The sequence below is a fragment of the Mastigoproctus giganteus genome, chromosome 8 (genome assembly GCF_048544385.1).
Source record: "Mastigoproctus giganteus isolate SK-2022 chromosome 8, ASM4854438v1, whole genome shotgun sequence".
Classification (NCBI taxonomy): Eukaryota; Metazoa; Arthropoda; class Arachnida; order Uropygi; family Thelyphonidae; genus Mastigoproctus; species Mastigoproctus giganteus.
The window spans coordinates 183,676,315-183,691,254 of NC_143582.1; the positions used below are offsets into that span (position 1 = coordinate 183,676,315).

The 14,940-nt window shown below is 38.0% G+C and overlaps 1 protein-coding gene across 7 annotated transcripts in view; it reads right to left on the reverse strand.

The window, feature by feature from the left end:
• LOC150082055 (TBC domain-containing protein kinase-like protein) overlaps positions 1–14,510 on the reverse strand; it is a 311,436-nt gene extending 296,926 nt beyond the window's left edge. For 2 of the 7 annotated variants that reach the window (XM_090379942.1, XM_090379949.1), the window contains exons 1-2: positions 14,069–14,174; positions 10,564–10,618 (exon numbers count right to left, since the gene is read on the reverse strand). The gene's annotated coding sequence lies outside the window, so the exon portion shown is untranslated. Of the gene's footprint in view, positions 1–10,563; positions 10,619–13,922; positions 14,020–14,068; positions 14,175–14,300 lie in introns of those variants that run through there. The other 5 variants (XM_090379944.1, XM_090379943.1, XM_090379947.1 and 2 more) reach the window with 5 other exon arrangements.
• Between the last annotated feature and the right edge of the window lie 430 nt (positions 14,511–14,940).

Below are 14,940 nucleotides of genomic sequence, written 5' to 3' on the forward strand. Positions count from 1 at the left end.
TGTGGCGGTCATTCCCTGACCTTTCCGCATGCTCCGTATTTGGTGGTGATGGGCTCGAACCCCAGTCTAATCAAGAAGCGTGTGCTACGCACTGCTGCTCCTTCCCACCTGGCTACGGAGGCGCCCGTTAAGTTCTGCAAGTTGCAGCATCTGGAGACTAGGCACTTATGAGGTTGTTATTTGGTTTTTAGGAGCATTAGCAACTAAGGCCATATTGCTCAGGGATATGCGGTGGTCATTCCCTGACCTTTCCGCATCCTCCGTATTTGGTGGTGACGGGCTCGAACCCCGGTCTAATCAAGAAGCGTGTGCTAACTTATGAGGTGATCTGATTCAGTTGCATAAGATTGTGAATGGTTTGAGCAGACTCAATGCTCATAGGATACTTCCACTTGCTCAGATTAAGAACCTGAGAGAGAATAGATTCAAATTGAGGAAAGACAGTTGTAGAATAGATGTGCAAAAGTTTGCCTTTAGCCAGAGAGCAGTTGATTGCTGGAAAAGATTTCCATCTGTTGTTGTGAAAGCTGATAGCTTAAATAAATTTAAGGCTGAACTAGACAAATAATTGGAGTGATTGTATAAGTGAAATGGGAAAGTTTCTCTTTTTTTTGGCTGATGCTGTATAAGCTTGCTTTTTTGCATCATATGCCTCAACTAATGCTAATTTTACAGGTAACTCCTTCCAAATGTTTGTATAAACTCACCATAAAATAAATAACTTCTGTCATCATTAAAAATATAAAAGAAATAAATGTTTAAATCTCTGAAAGAGTCATCTAGTGGCAAGAAGAGTCTACAGGTTTACTGTTTTATGATAATCAATGGGACTATCATAAAACAGTAAAAAAAAAAATGAAAGTAATGTTTGGTGATGATTGGTTGATTAATAAGGATGGAGAGAAGTTACAGGAGCAGGTCAAAAGCTGGGTGGAGAAGGCAAAGAAATACAATTTAAAGTTTAGTGAGGCTAAGAAAAATGTAATGAGAATGACAAGGAAGGAGGGAGAGGAGTACATTAACATCTTTATTGAGGGAAAGAATATAGACGTGGATATTTTCAAATATTTAGAGAGTATAATAGATAGAGAAGGAAAAATTGATAAGGAGATATGTGCAAGAGCAGACCACGGAAGAATGTTTTATAACTATGTAAAAGTTCTAGTTTGGAGAAAGGAGGTTCCCAAAAAGTGCATTATGTTCATTAAATTCATTATGTTCCACTAATAACCTATGAATCAGATTCATGGGTAATGTAGGAGAAAGATATTATCAAATGCAAGCAGTGGAAATGAATTTTCTGAGAGGTGTGTTGTGTCTGGAAAGACAAGGAGGGGGATAAGAAAGAAATGTGGCTATTTGTGAGAAAGTGAGAGAAGAACGAACAAAATAAATGATTTAGAGGAACAAACTCAGATGGTTTAGTTAGGTAAAGAGAATGGGAGATAAAAAAAAAAAAAAGTAAATTGCAGCCATTATCAGCCCACTGCAAGATGGAAGCCTCCTCAACAATTCATGCTGAGGGAACAGGATATTAGAAATAAAAATCAGTGGTAAAAGACCAAGAGGAAGGCTGAGAAGAAGATGGCAAGAAAAAGTGACATGCAATGTGGAGAGAAGAAATGTTTGCTGGGAGGAGCTGGAGAAAGAAAGAGAAAAATGGTGGGACAATAGAATTAAATGGAGAAGACTAGTTTACTTATTGACCAGAAGCTGAAACAACAATGGATAAGTAAGTGTGTGTGTTTGTAGGTCTATTTGCATGTGTTGTGGGCTGAAAATCACAAGAATAACTAACAGTAGGAAATCTTCCTCTCTCCGCCTAGAATTAGCTAACAACCTCAATTGAAGAGTGCTTTGGAAATTGCTCCAGTTATTAGTGGGACTTAAACCCAGACCTCACCTGATGATGGACTAGTAGTGAAGCAGCTATACTATCATGGGGGACCTACAAAGCAGTAATGTGAATTTGCTGAACTTTCAGTAGGCATGAGTATGAAATCCCTCTTCAGTATGCCTACTTGACAGTGTACAGTAATGGCTTCACCTTTGGTCATTCATTTGGAGAGTTTTAGCCAGAAGATAAGGCCCCCCCCCCCATTTGTGAGTTGTTTTGGGTTTATAGGCCCACACAACATGCAGATGGTCCAAACACCAAAATATAATAGTTTTTCGATGAGTTAGTTACCCTTGTAATGCACTTGTCACTGCTTGCAAGCAAATTTCTAATCTACCATTTATTTAAAATATGGGACACTGCTATGACAGCTTCTCTCAAGAAACTGTTATCGCAGTGCTATGACCTTGAACTCTCAATAAGCAGTAGATAGTTTCTTTTAAATAAATGATGAAAAAGACACAAAAATACTTTCGGCAATGCCATTTGTTTGAAAGTAGTGCAATAATCGGTAAACTTGTTGCAAAGTTGAGTTCTTCTGCTGTCAGCAGTATATTAACTAGGCAGTTTAAACCCTACTAACAGAATGAAATAGAATTATGGGCAAAGGTTAAGAAAGCCAACATGAGAACGACAAGAAACGTCGGATAACTTACACGGAAAATTAGTTTCCCGATACGGCACTCTAGTGCTGCTCGCTCAGTAAACAGACAGTAGGTGTTACCGGTCTGGAGCAAAGTCGAGAACAATATATTGATTGACAGGTAGGCATGGCAAACGATGTACTGATTGGTGCGCGAACACAACACATGATAACATCAGGTTGTACCATTTTAGTAGCACTCAGAAGCACTAAATGGTAACTTGCTCTAATGAATGCTTTCCATAATGATGAAAAAAGGTCAGGTTACCTCCACTTGAATCCCATGCGAGCTTTAACCCCTCCTGAAGTGGAGGGGTAACCTAACCTTTTTTCTTTAGAATCAGTCATATTTAGAAATACATTCATAAAAAATAATTTTTTTTATAAAAACTGTATATAAAAAAATTTTATAAATTTTTTTATATACAGTCATAAAAAAATAAATTTTTTATGACTATTTTTATTTTCTTGATCAGTAATATGCCCTAATGGTGAAAAAAGGTCAGGTTATCTCCACTTGAATCTCATGGGAGATTGAACCCCTCCCAAAATGGAGGGGGTAACCTAACCTTTTTTCTTTAGAATCATGTGGACTAGCACATAAATTGTTTATTAACAAAATATTATTTTTTTATTACTGTACTTTTATTTTTAAAGACACTCGTGTGGATACACACGTATCATAATGTGTGTATCCGCATGAATAAAAATCAACACCTCAAGAGGTATTCACTATATATATATATATACACACACACACACACACACACACACACACACACACACATATATATAGAATCTTTCTTTTCTTATATTATTTCCTAACCTAACGTTTAAGGTTAGGTCACTAAATATAAAGAAACCGTTTCTATTATTTCCTAACCTACCATTTAAGGTCAGGTTACAAAATATAACAAAAAATAAAGAAACCGTTTCCTTTTTTCATAACCAAACCAAAATCAACAGTATAGTAAAAACACTCTGAACTCCAAAAATCTGCTTTTAATAATGAGAAAAAAACATAATGAAGAACATAAAAATAAACAGAACGAAACTTTTATTAATTTAGTTTTCATCAAAAATCAACCAACGCTTTATTTTACTTAATTTCTTCATCTTTAAAAGATTCATCGCTACTATTACCTGTTTACCATTGGTTACCTATTATGCACCGTTCTTTACTCATAAATACATTACAATGCCAACCAATGCCTACACAGTAGCTTGTCCTCTGTCGCGACCACCACCAATCATTTCATCGTTTGCCACGCCTACCTGTCAATTAATATATCCTTCTCGATTTTGGCTCCAGACCGATAACACCTACCACCTGTTAACCAAGCTAGCGCTGCTCACTCGGTAAACAGACCCAGTAAATCACGTGTCTGGAAACTAATTTTCCACGTAAATTATCCAACGTTTCTCGTTGTTCTCGTGTTCGCTTTCTTTACCTTAGCCGAATTATGTCTATAGAAGACAAAATAAAAACAATGACATATCTGTTTTCTTAGTCAGAAATGCCACAGGCTCATCAAAAGGAAGATTCCAAGTTGGATGAATAATGAAGTTGCCATATTACTTGAACCAAAAAGATGGCACGAAAAGTTACAGAGAAATAAAAAGTACTGAAGCCTACAACTATTACAATTTGATCTGTAATAGTGACACAGAAAAGGTTATGCTGGCAAAGGCAGATTATGAAAAACTGCTGGCAAAGAGAGCAAAGTGTAGGGATAAGGAATTTTTCACATATATATATGCAAAGAATAGAAGGACAAATTAGATCAGACCCTTGTGTAATGGAAGTGAGATAGTATTAGATACACCAGCTGATGTTGCAGATAAACTCAACAGTTACTTTGCATCAAATTTACAGAAGAAAAAGCCTTAATGTCAATGGGAAATTATGGGAGTGAAGCTGAAAAATACGAAATTAATGATATTGAAATTTCACATGATTATTTAATGAAAAAACATTTGTGCCTACAGGCAAGTAAAGCTCCTGGAGTTGACGGCATATACTCTATAATTTTAAGGGATGCGGCAAGCGAGTGCATTGAACAATTAATGCTAATTATGAGAGCATTATTGGACTCAAGAGAGAACGCTGGATTAGAAAAGTGCCACTGTATCGCCAATACGTAAAGGCCATTCTAGGAATGGGAAATTACCAACCAGTCAGTCTAAGTTCTGCAGTATGGAAAATCATAACAATGATCATGAGTGAAATTCAGGATCATTAGCATTAGTAGAGGCATTTGATGCAAGAAAGCAAGCTTATGCAGCATCAGCCAAAAAAAAAAAAAAAAAACCCACTTCCACTTCACCCCTCTGTTCGTTCAAAATACCTGTCCAGCTGGACCTTAAACCTATTTAGGCTATCAACCTCCACGACATGGGATGGAAGTCTGTTCCACCAAATTTCCGCACGTCTATCCTACATCTGTCTTTCCTCAATTTGAATTTATGCCCTCTCAGGTGATTATTCTGAGCTAGAGGAGGAATCCCATCAGCATTGAGCATGCTCAAACCATTCAAGGCTTTACACACCTCTATCAGATCACCTCGCTGGTGCCTAGTCTCCAGACACTGTAATTTGCAAAACTTAAGCCTTTCTTCGTAAGAGCACCCCTTTGTTCCATTCACTAATCTTGTTGCCCTTCTCTGTACTCGTTCCAGCAGCTCTACATCCTTCTTGAAATGAGGCCTCCAGACCTGTATACAGTACTCTAGGTGTGGCCTGACCATTGCCTTATACAAGGGAATAATCACCTCCTTATCCCTGCTCGAAAAATTCCTGTATATCATTGACAATACTCCATGAGCTACTCTTGCAGCCCGTCTGCACTGCTCAGAGAACTTCATATCTGCCTGCACAATTACCCCCAGGTCCTTTTCATTCTCGACCACTGTCAGCGTAGTACCACAGAGTTGATACGTTGCTCTGGGGTTGCTGTTTCCCATGTGTAGTACTTTACATTTGTCAATGTTAAACTTCATTTTCCACCTCTCAGCCCATCTGCTCAACATTTCCAGATCCTGTTGCAGCAGCATAGTGTCAGTAGTGTCCTTGACAACCCTGCCTACCTTTGTATCGTCTGCAAACTTGGACATTAAACTTGATATACCATCATCAATATCATTTATAAATACAGAAAACAATAATGGACCCAACACTGAGCCCTGAGGGACTCCACTAATAACATTAGTCCACGATGAGCAGTGTCCATTGATTACCACTCTCTGTCTTCTCCCCCTCAACCACCCCTTTATCCATAGCAGCAATTTGCCCCCAATGTCACACTGCTCCAATTTGTGTAGCAGTCTTCCATGTGCAACAGTATCAAAAGCCTTTCTAAGGTCCAAGTATATAATATCAAAGCTATTCCCTGCATCCAGTTCTTTTGTGACTGCATCATAGTATCCAATCAAATTGGTCAGGCAAGACTTCCCCTTAACAAAACCATGCTGTGTCCGAGCTATAACTGAAGTCTTGTCTAAATGATCCTGCAGTGCTTCTTTAGCCAGTGCCTCCATTAATTTTCCTGAAACAGAAGTTAAGCTCACAGGTCTATAATTACTTGTGTCAGCCTTTGATCCTCCTTTGTGAATTGGGGTCACATTTGCACATTTCCAGTCTATGGGTACCTCCCCTGAGTCCAAGGAAGCTCTCATAATTATGGCTAAGGGTTTGCTTACTTCCTTTGCTGCCTCCTTTAATATAACTGGATAGATCCCATCCACCCCGGGTGCCTTTCTTGTGTTTATCTTCAACAACCTCTCCTCCACCTTACTCTCAGTTATTTCAAGATTCTGTAGCTTACTGCTAGAGTTGAATACACCTCTGGCATTCCCCTCACTGAATAACTCCTCATGTGTGAATGTCGATGCAAAATATTCATTTAGTTTGTTAGCTACCTGAGCAGGATCATCAACAGTTGAACCATCAATATCAAGTGGACCAATCTGATTCATCCCCTTCCTTCTAGAGTTTACATAAGTAAAGAACTCTTTGCTGTTTTTCTTTGCATCCCTTGCCAAGGATTTCTCGTAATCTGCCTTCGCCTGTCTAACCTCCTTTGTAACTTGGTTGCATATCAACTTGTATCTATCATAGGCTTCTGTGTCATGTGTTAATTTGTAAGTATCCCATGCATTTTTCTTCTCTGCCATATGCCTCATTAGTTCATCTGACATCCATTTTGGCCTAAACCTTGAACAATATTTCTCAGTTGGTATGTAAAGCCTAGTAGCTTCCAAGATAAGTTCTTTGAATGCTTCCCATTTTGAATTTGCTGTTGGTAACATCATCAGTTGGTCCCACTGTATAGAATTTAAATACTGTCTCAGTCCATCGTAGTCGCCTTTACGAAAGCAATAACCCTTTCCTTTTCCCCTAATGGTAGTTACCTCTTTGAGTAAATCCCACTTCAGCACACTGTGATCACTGCCACCTAGTGGTTCATTTAACTGCAGATTCTTAATGCATGAAGAATCACTGCTGATAATCAAATCAAGAGTATTACTCGCTCTAGTTGCCTCCCGAACATGCTGATGTAGAAAACAATCATCCAATAAATCCACAAAAGCCCTGCTAGTGTGTGAGTGAGTGACCAGTCCCCAAATTCCAGTCAATATCTGGGAAATTAAAATCTCCCATTATAAGACTCTCTGATTTACTGGCCCACTCTATTTCCCTGTACAGTTTCTTATTATACTCATCAGAGTCATTAGGCCTATAGCACACTCCTACTCTCAATTTTGATCTCCCAATGCTTATGTCACACCAAACTGACTCGACACTGCACTGTCCAGCAATGTCGACTGGCACCATCCTTGATTTTTATGTGTTTCTTCACTAATAGCATAACCCCTCCCCCTTCCTATCCTGTCTATCCTTTCTGTAGATGTTGTACTCCCCAAATTCCAGTTCTGCATCCCTTATATCTGTGTGACACCATGTCTCTGATATCCCAACAATATCTGCCTTTGATGTTTTGAGCAATACCTCAAATTGATCAAATTTATTTACTAAACTCTTAGCATTGGTGTACACGCAAGTATACCTGCACCTGTTTCTATTCTTAGCTACCCTAACACAACCCATGTGTTTACTTGTACCGCAATGGCTCCCAGCAGTCTCTGAAATATCATGCATCTTGTTTTTCAGGCTTCTGCTCATTCTAATAGAAGCAGTGCAAGAATCTCTTTCACCTCTGCCAGTGGCTACTGTCAATCTATTGGTCTTTGTCTCCCCTCAAGCTAGCAGTTTTCCGACCCACTAATCATTTATATAGAAATGGAATTCTGAAGGATATACAGCATAGTTTTGTAAAGGGAAAATCACGTTTGACAAATCTGGTTAGCTATTCATGGTTTTCCAACTGTTTTTTGTAATTGGTTATCCAGTTTTCTCTCTGATCGCTCACTGAGAGTGAAGGTAGATGGCTCTCTGTCTTCTAACTTCTCCACTAATGCTGGTGTCCACCAAGGTTGTTCTTTCCCTCTTGTATATTAATGACCTTCTTCCATTGACTGGAAATCCTATCCATAGTTTTGCCAATGATAGCACATTGCATTCCACTTTCCATTTTGAAAAACCTTGCCCTGCTCAATCAGCTTCAACTTATCAAATATCCGCTACCAATTTCTTAAATGCATATCTCCAGGTAATTCTTCAGTGGGGCAAAGACAACTTACTTGATTTCAATCCTTATAAAACTCAGTCTTGTTTTTTTTTTTTTCGTTAGTTGTTGGCGCATCAGCTTCTGTGGCCATATTGCACCTCCCAAGGTTTTTGCATTTTCTACTCTGATTCAAGCCCGAGGCGGGATTCAAACCCGCGACCTTTGGGTTGCTAGGCAGGGACCCACCCGGCTAGCCTGGTCAGCTCAGTCTTGTCTTATATCTTTCAAAAAGGATTCTTCTGCTCCTATGCTTATCTTTGGTGACACTCCGATTACTAGGCAAGCTGATATATCTCTTTTGGGGATTACCCTGACTTCTAAACTCTCTTGGCACAAGCACATTACAAATATTGCTGACTCTGCATCTAAAAAACTTGGTTTCCTCTTTCGCTCTCGGCATTACTTTTCTTCCAAACAGCTGTTCACTCTGTACAAATCGCAAATCTGTTCTACCATGGAATATTGTTCCTACATCTGGGGCGGTGCCCCCAAAACCTCTCTCAGGCTTCTAGATTCCATTCAGAAGAGGGTAGTTAGGTTAATTAGTGACTCGTCTCTAACAGTCTCTCCAATCGCTGTCTCATAGACGTACTGTTTCTGCTGCATGCCTTTTCTATAATCGGCTTCTATTCTAGAATTGGCTTCTATAATACCTGCTCTCTCTTTCAAAACAATCTGAACATGTGATTCCACTAGCCAACATCCATTTTTTGTCCAACTTCAAACTCACAGAATCAACTTTTCACCTTCCTTGTTTATTCATTCAACTGCCATTTTCTGGAACAACCTTCATTCATATGTCTTTCCTGAAAATTATAGTCTACAGAAGTTCAAGTCTAATGTCAACAAATATCTTCTCTCGTCTTCTCAACCTCCAACCCAAGCACGGTACTAAGTACTATAGGTTCTAATACCTTTCATGTTTGGGGTTTTCATAAAAAAAAAAAATTTGACAGGGTCACCCATGAGCTGGATTTAAGGAATAATTTTAAAATTGTTTATTTAGATTTCAGCAAAGCATTTGACAAAGTCCCACATGAGCAATTACTTTATAAGCTGGAACAGGTTGGAATCACAGGGAAAATCCTTAGATGGATGGCTTCAGGGCAGGGGGGCAAAGGGTTGGGATAAATGGGTTGTTTTGGTTTGTTTGCTGTTTTTTTTTTAGGAGCATTAGCAACTAAGGCCATATTGCTCCTAAATGGGTTGTGACATTCTTCAGATTGTGTTAAGGTAAAAAGTGAGGTTACCCATCGATCAGTATTGGGACCACTGTTGTTTTTGATTTTCTTAAATGACATTGATGAAGGGATAGAGGGCATGATGTCTAATTTGCAAATGATGTATAGATCAGTAGAGTAATAATGATCACCGCCAAGCGGAGCTTCTTCAGAGTAATTTAGATAAACTTCAGGGATGGTCAGAAAAGTGGCAGCTATGCTTTAATTCAGCAAAATGCAAGCTCTTACATGTGGGGAACAGTAACTCCAAAATAACTTATACACTTCGTGAAGTTGAACTAAAGTCAGTAGTGACAGAAAGACCCTTTCTTCCACAGCTGACTTTAGTTCAACTATATATCCCAACAATATCTGTCTTTGATATTTGAATCAACACCTCAAATTAATCAAAGTTATTTACTAGCATTGGTGTACACGCAAGTATACATACACATGTTCCTATTCTTAGCCACCCTAACACAGCCCATGTATTTACTTGTTGTGCAATGACTCCCAGCAGTCTCTGAAATCCCCCACACCTTGTTTTCCAGACTGCTGCTTATTCCAATAGAAGCAGTGCAAGAATCACTTTCACCTCTGCCAGCAGCTACTGTTAATCTATTAGTCCATGTATCCCCCCAAGCCAGCAGTTTCCCGACCCACCTAACACTGCCTCGATAACATCAGCAAATATTCTTGCACCCTTTCTATTTAAGTGTATCCCATCCGTATAGAAGCAGTCTCTCCTGTTAACAAGCACAGACCAGGCTGAGAAAAATTCTACCCCTTGAACCTGGAACAATCTCTCCAGGGCCGAATTGATTGACAAGACTCTCATCATATACTCCCTCCTATCGTGTCTGGGCAGAATTGCAGACACCAAATTCAACCCAAACTCATGGTTGTACAGCTTGAAAACTAGGCACCTTAGAGGAGACTTGATTGAGGTGTTTAAGGCTCTGAAAGGCAAAAGTAAAATGTATGAGGATGAAATTTTTAGTTATAAATGATTATAGAACTAGGGGACACAAATTCAGGTTACAGGGGAGATGTTTATACTGGATTGCAGGAAGTTTTATTTTAGCAGCAAAGTTATAAATTACTGAAATAACTTACCTACATGGGTGGTTATGGCTGATAGTTTGGGAAAATTCAGAGGTCAGCTGGTTACCTACAGGAGGAGAGAAATGCATAGGTTGTCTATTTCCTTTTCTTTTATTAATAATATTTAATTATTATTATTTTACTTTTTTTTTTGGCTGGTGCAGCATAAGCTTTAGACTTCCTTGCACCATTTTTTTTTTTTTTTTTTTTTAATGAGAATCCCAAACACGAGAGGTATAATAACCGATAGTACTTAGTACCGTACTTGGGTTAAATACTAATACTAATAACAGCTCTTAAAGTGAGTAAATGCATTTTCTGTAACATACATAAACATAAAACATGAATACCACTGAACATGCAGGGCTACAGGTAAGTCAATCAATATATTTTTTTTCATTATAAGTGAGTAATGTACAAGAACTGACAAACAAACTGCCAGATCATGCTTTACCAGGGATATTCCTAGCATTCATGGGGGGGGGGGGCTCGGTATGATAATTAATGTTTGAAAAATGGACAGCAAGAAAGAGTTCTTCCTGGGTTGTTGTGGACGAACTCCCCTCTGTTGATATTTAGGGCCCTTTTCAGTCTATGCACATGTAAATTACAACCCCCTTCACCACCTAGCCTTGTTTCATGTACATTATTACAAATGCTGTCTCAGCCAGAAATTGGGTATTCTTCTGTAACTGTGGGTATATCCCCCATATGCAAAACTGACTCTTGTTTTTTCTCTCTCTCTCTCTCTCTCTCTCTCTCTCTCCTTCCCTCCCTCCCTCCCTCCCTCCCTCACTCAAGGTAACTCAGAAATATTTTTTGGCTGGTGCAACAAAAGCCTCAGGCTTCCTTGCACCATATGGCTAATAAAAATATACACTGTGGGTGACCAGCCACATGTTAACTAACCTAAAATGAGTTTGGAGTGCGGCATCAAAAACACACAGAATGAATGACTGACCTTTTGTGAAATCGGGAATTCCTTAGGTGATGGATAACTCTAATTACCCAGTGCAATACTATGGCTTAACTTAAAATGCTGGCTTGAGGTAGCAAAAACCACATTTGTTCTCCAGAGCAAAGCTCTGGCATCTCCCCCATCTCTTCTGTAATGCAGTTATAAGTCATCTTTTAAGCTCATAACCTGAGCTCAGAACAGACCAGAATGCACTATAACACTATTCTTGTTCATCTCATGCACTGGTAATGTCATGTTCATACTTGTTTATTATGCACATTCTATTTCATAAAATGTTTCATTTTGACCCCTAGTTATAACAAGCAGCAGGCAAGTCCACTATTCCATACATTTTGAGAATGTAGCTTTAAAATAATTTTCTGATGCTGCCCACTAAATGAATTTCAAACTGTTTCAATGGCACCAGATTTTGTCAATTATATTCGTATGGTGTTCAATGGCAGATCTTCATGTTGTACAGGCTGAAAAAAACAGAATAAACTTCATTGTAATTCATTAAATAACAATTGAAGGTAGAGTGAATTATTAGCCAATGTTAATGTACTTATTCATTATTTTTGATAATAGAGAGCTATTAAGTGATCGATTATTCCTATATTCTATTATATTATGAAAACAACATGGATTACCTTTATTTTTGATATAGGATGCTTCTTTTGCAACCAACTCTCCTAGTCCAACGCGCTAACAATTCTTTGTGAAGGCGATATAGATTTTACAAAAAATGTGAAACATCTTCCCCACTGTCAGGACAGTAGTGTTCAGACCCCTCGGTCTCAATATTGAGCACTCAACCAAACTTCTGTCTTCAAACACCATACATCGCCAGCAAGGAAAACATTATGTAGATTAAAATTAAAAGGTCTAAAAGGTTTAATAAATATGGAGCATTATTCTCTTCATTTCTGTAGATTGACATTAAAATTAAAATTTAGGAGTCTAAAAAGTTTAATGAATATGGGGTGAAGAGAATAATTGCCCCATATTCATTCCTTAACCACTTCATTCCTTAAGTATTGAAGAGAATAATTCATATTCATTAAGCTTTTTAGACCCCTAAATTATAATTTTAATGTCAATCTACAGGAACGAAGAGAATAATTGCTCCATATTTATTAAACCTTTTAGACCTTTAAATTTTAATGCCAATCTACATAATGTTTTCCTTGCTGCTGGCAGAGGTATGGTGTTTGAAGACAGAAGTTGGGTTGAGCGCTCAATATTGAGATCGAGGGGTCTAAACACTACTGTTCTGACAGTGGGAAAGATGTTTCACATTTTTTGTAAAATTTATATTGCCTTCACAAAGATTAGCACATTGGACTAGGAGAGTTGGTTGGAAAAGAAGCATCCTATATCAAAAATAAAGGTAATCCCTGTTGTTTTCATAATTATTCATTATTAAACGTACCATTTTTTTAGCTTTTTTTTTCATATTTCTTAAAAGTTGAGAACATAATACAGAGTTTGTTTAGAATAAATATATCCAACCAGATATCATCTTACTTTCATCTCATTGTACACTGCTAACTACTATTCCATAAAAAGGTTGAAGAGTAAAGGGAACAGCTTATCATCCTGTGCTGCAGCTACACCTGGTTCCTGAGTTCAGATAGTTTTGCCAACTGTCCAGTTTTAGCTGGACAGTCATGTTTTCAAATGAAATGTGTGGGTTGTTTGATCCTTTGTCCAGTTTTTATACTTTCAGCCCTAACCTGATGCACATTTCTGCCACAAGCAAAAGTGATGGTCACCATATCATATTTGGTTCAGTGAAATTCCCAAAAAGAAGAATAAGGCTATGATTTTTTAAAAAATCGCTGCCAAAATAATTCACAGATGAAAATGTAAGTTGTTTATTATTTTGACATTTGGAATAGCTCATTCTTAATTCTCCCCAATATCTTATATAAGGCATAAGTGGAAAAAAATGGGAGCGAAGAAGTAACCCCAAAAAATCTCTGGTTTTCCTGAATGTATGGTTTGGCAATGCTATGTTACGGTGGGGGTGCGAGGTGTAAAATGGAAAGAAAACTGACATAAAAAATAAATTTACAAAAAAAAAATATAAGGTGTCAAAACACATTTGGAAATGGTTATATAGATTACCCGCCCCACCTTTACAGCCAAAGCGTATACGCAGCTTTCGTTTCAGTCAACAAACAACTTTAACTTGTTTGTTTGTACTTTTTTTTTTAATAAATCAAAACAACCTACTGTTAGGAAGCCGATACAGTATATAAAAACTTTACAATATACATATAAATGAATAACATCGCACGCTAATAAATCACATGCCACTCTTTCATTAAATAAAATGAACTGATAAAACAATTACTGTAACAATAACAGTACAGTCAAGAGTATACCCAACTGAGCACATCAAACTCACGTGCATGAATAATCAAGTGAAATAGTTGCTTAGTTTACTCTTTCTTTCTATCTAATTCTTCGTAACAATTACTTTTATAACATTCATTCAAATTTTAAGGTAGCATACTTCTCATTAAATAATTAAACAGTAATGCTTAATCCTACTATGTAATTTTAGACAGCTGGAGTTGGCGTTTGTCAAATTTTGGGAACACCGACTACTTCGTTTATAATACGCCAGTTCACGTGGTTTTGAAACATATGTCTATTTCACGGGCTGATTTCCAAGTTGTGCGAATCGAAGAACTCGGAATAACTCATGAAGAAAAAACTTATTTCCTCCTCTAGAGATCGGCTAACTATATCGCTAATTAAAAAGGCCATTAATTAAGAATACCTTCAGTATTCCAACGAATCCGAACTGAGATCACTCCAAATGCACAGAGAAGTAAGATATGTTACGAAGTATGTTACTACTCTGTGTCCAAAGTGTAGGGTTTAATATTAAGAAAAAGGAGAGCAAGAACAAATTCTCCCAGCCTTGACTGACGGCAGAACTTAGGACTCCTTTTACAGAAGCCGAGTACATTGATCCACCTGTACTCTCCCTCCGATGATACCCACCAGCCCTGTACAAAACACCAAAGCATCAAAAGTTGCTTTGGATCAAAAGTTGCTTTGGTGTTCCTTGATAATTAAACAGTAGCTGCTTGAGAAACTCGGCTCATTGCGCAACTTAAAAGCAGAGTTCGAATTGAAAATTTTAGGAAACGGAATGCTCGTCATGTTAACACATACAGAGGGCAGTTAATATGTATACATGACATTACCGATTCCCATGACCAAAAGCATCAACGTTCTAGTTTTGTTTGTCTGTTGGGTTTTAGGTGCATCAGCAACTTAGGCCATATTTGCTCCGTATAAGATACATTTCTAAATTTCGTGCGGTCTGAGGCCAATTTGCTGTTCACTGGACGAAAAACTGGAGTTTCCAGGCGAAAAAAAAAAAGAATGCCACCCTCGACAGAGACCGACTA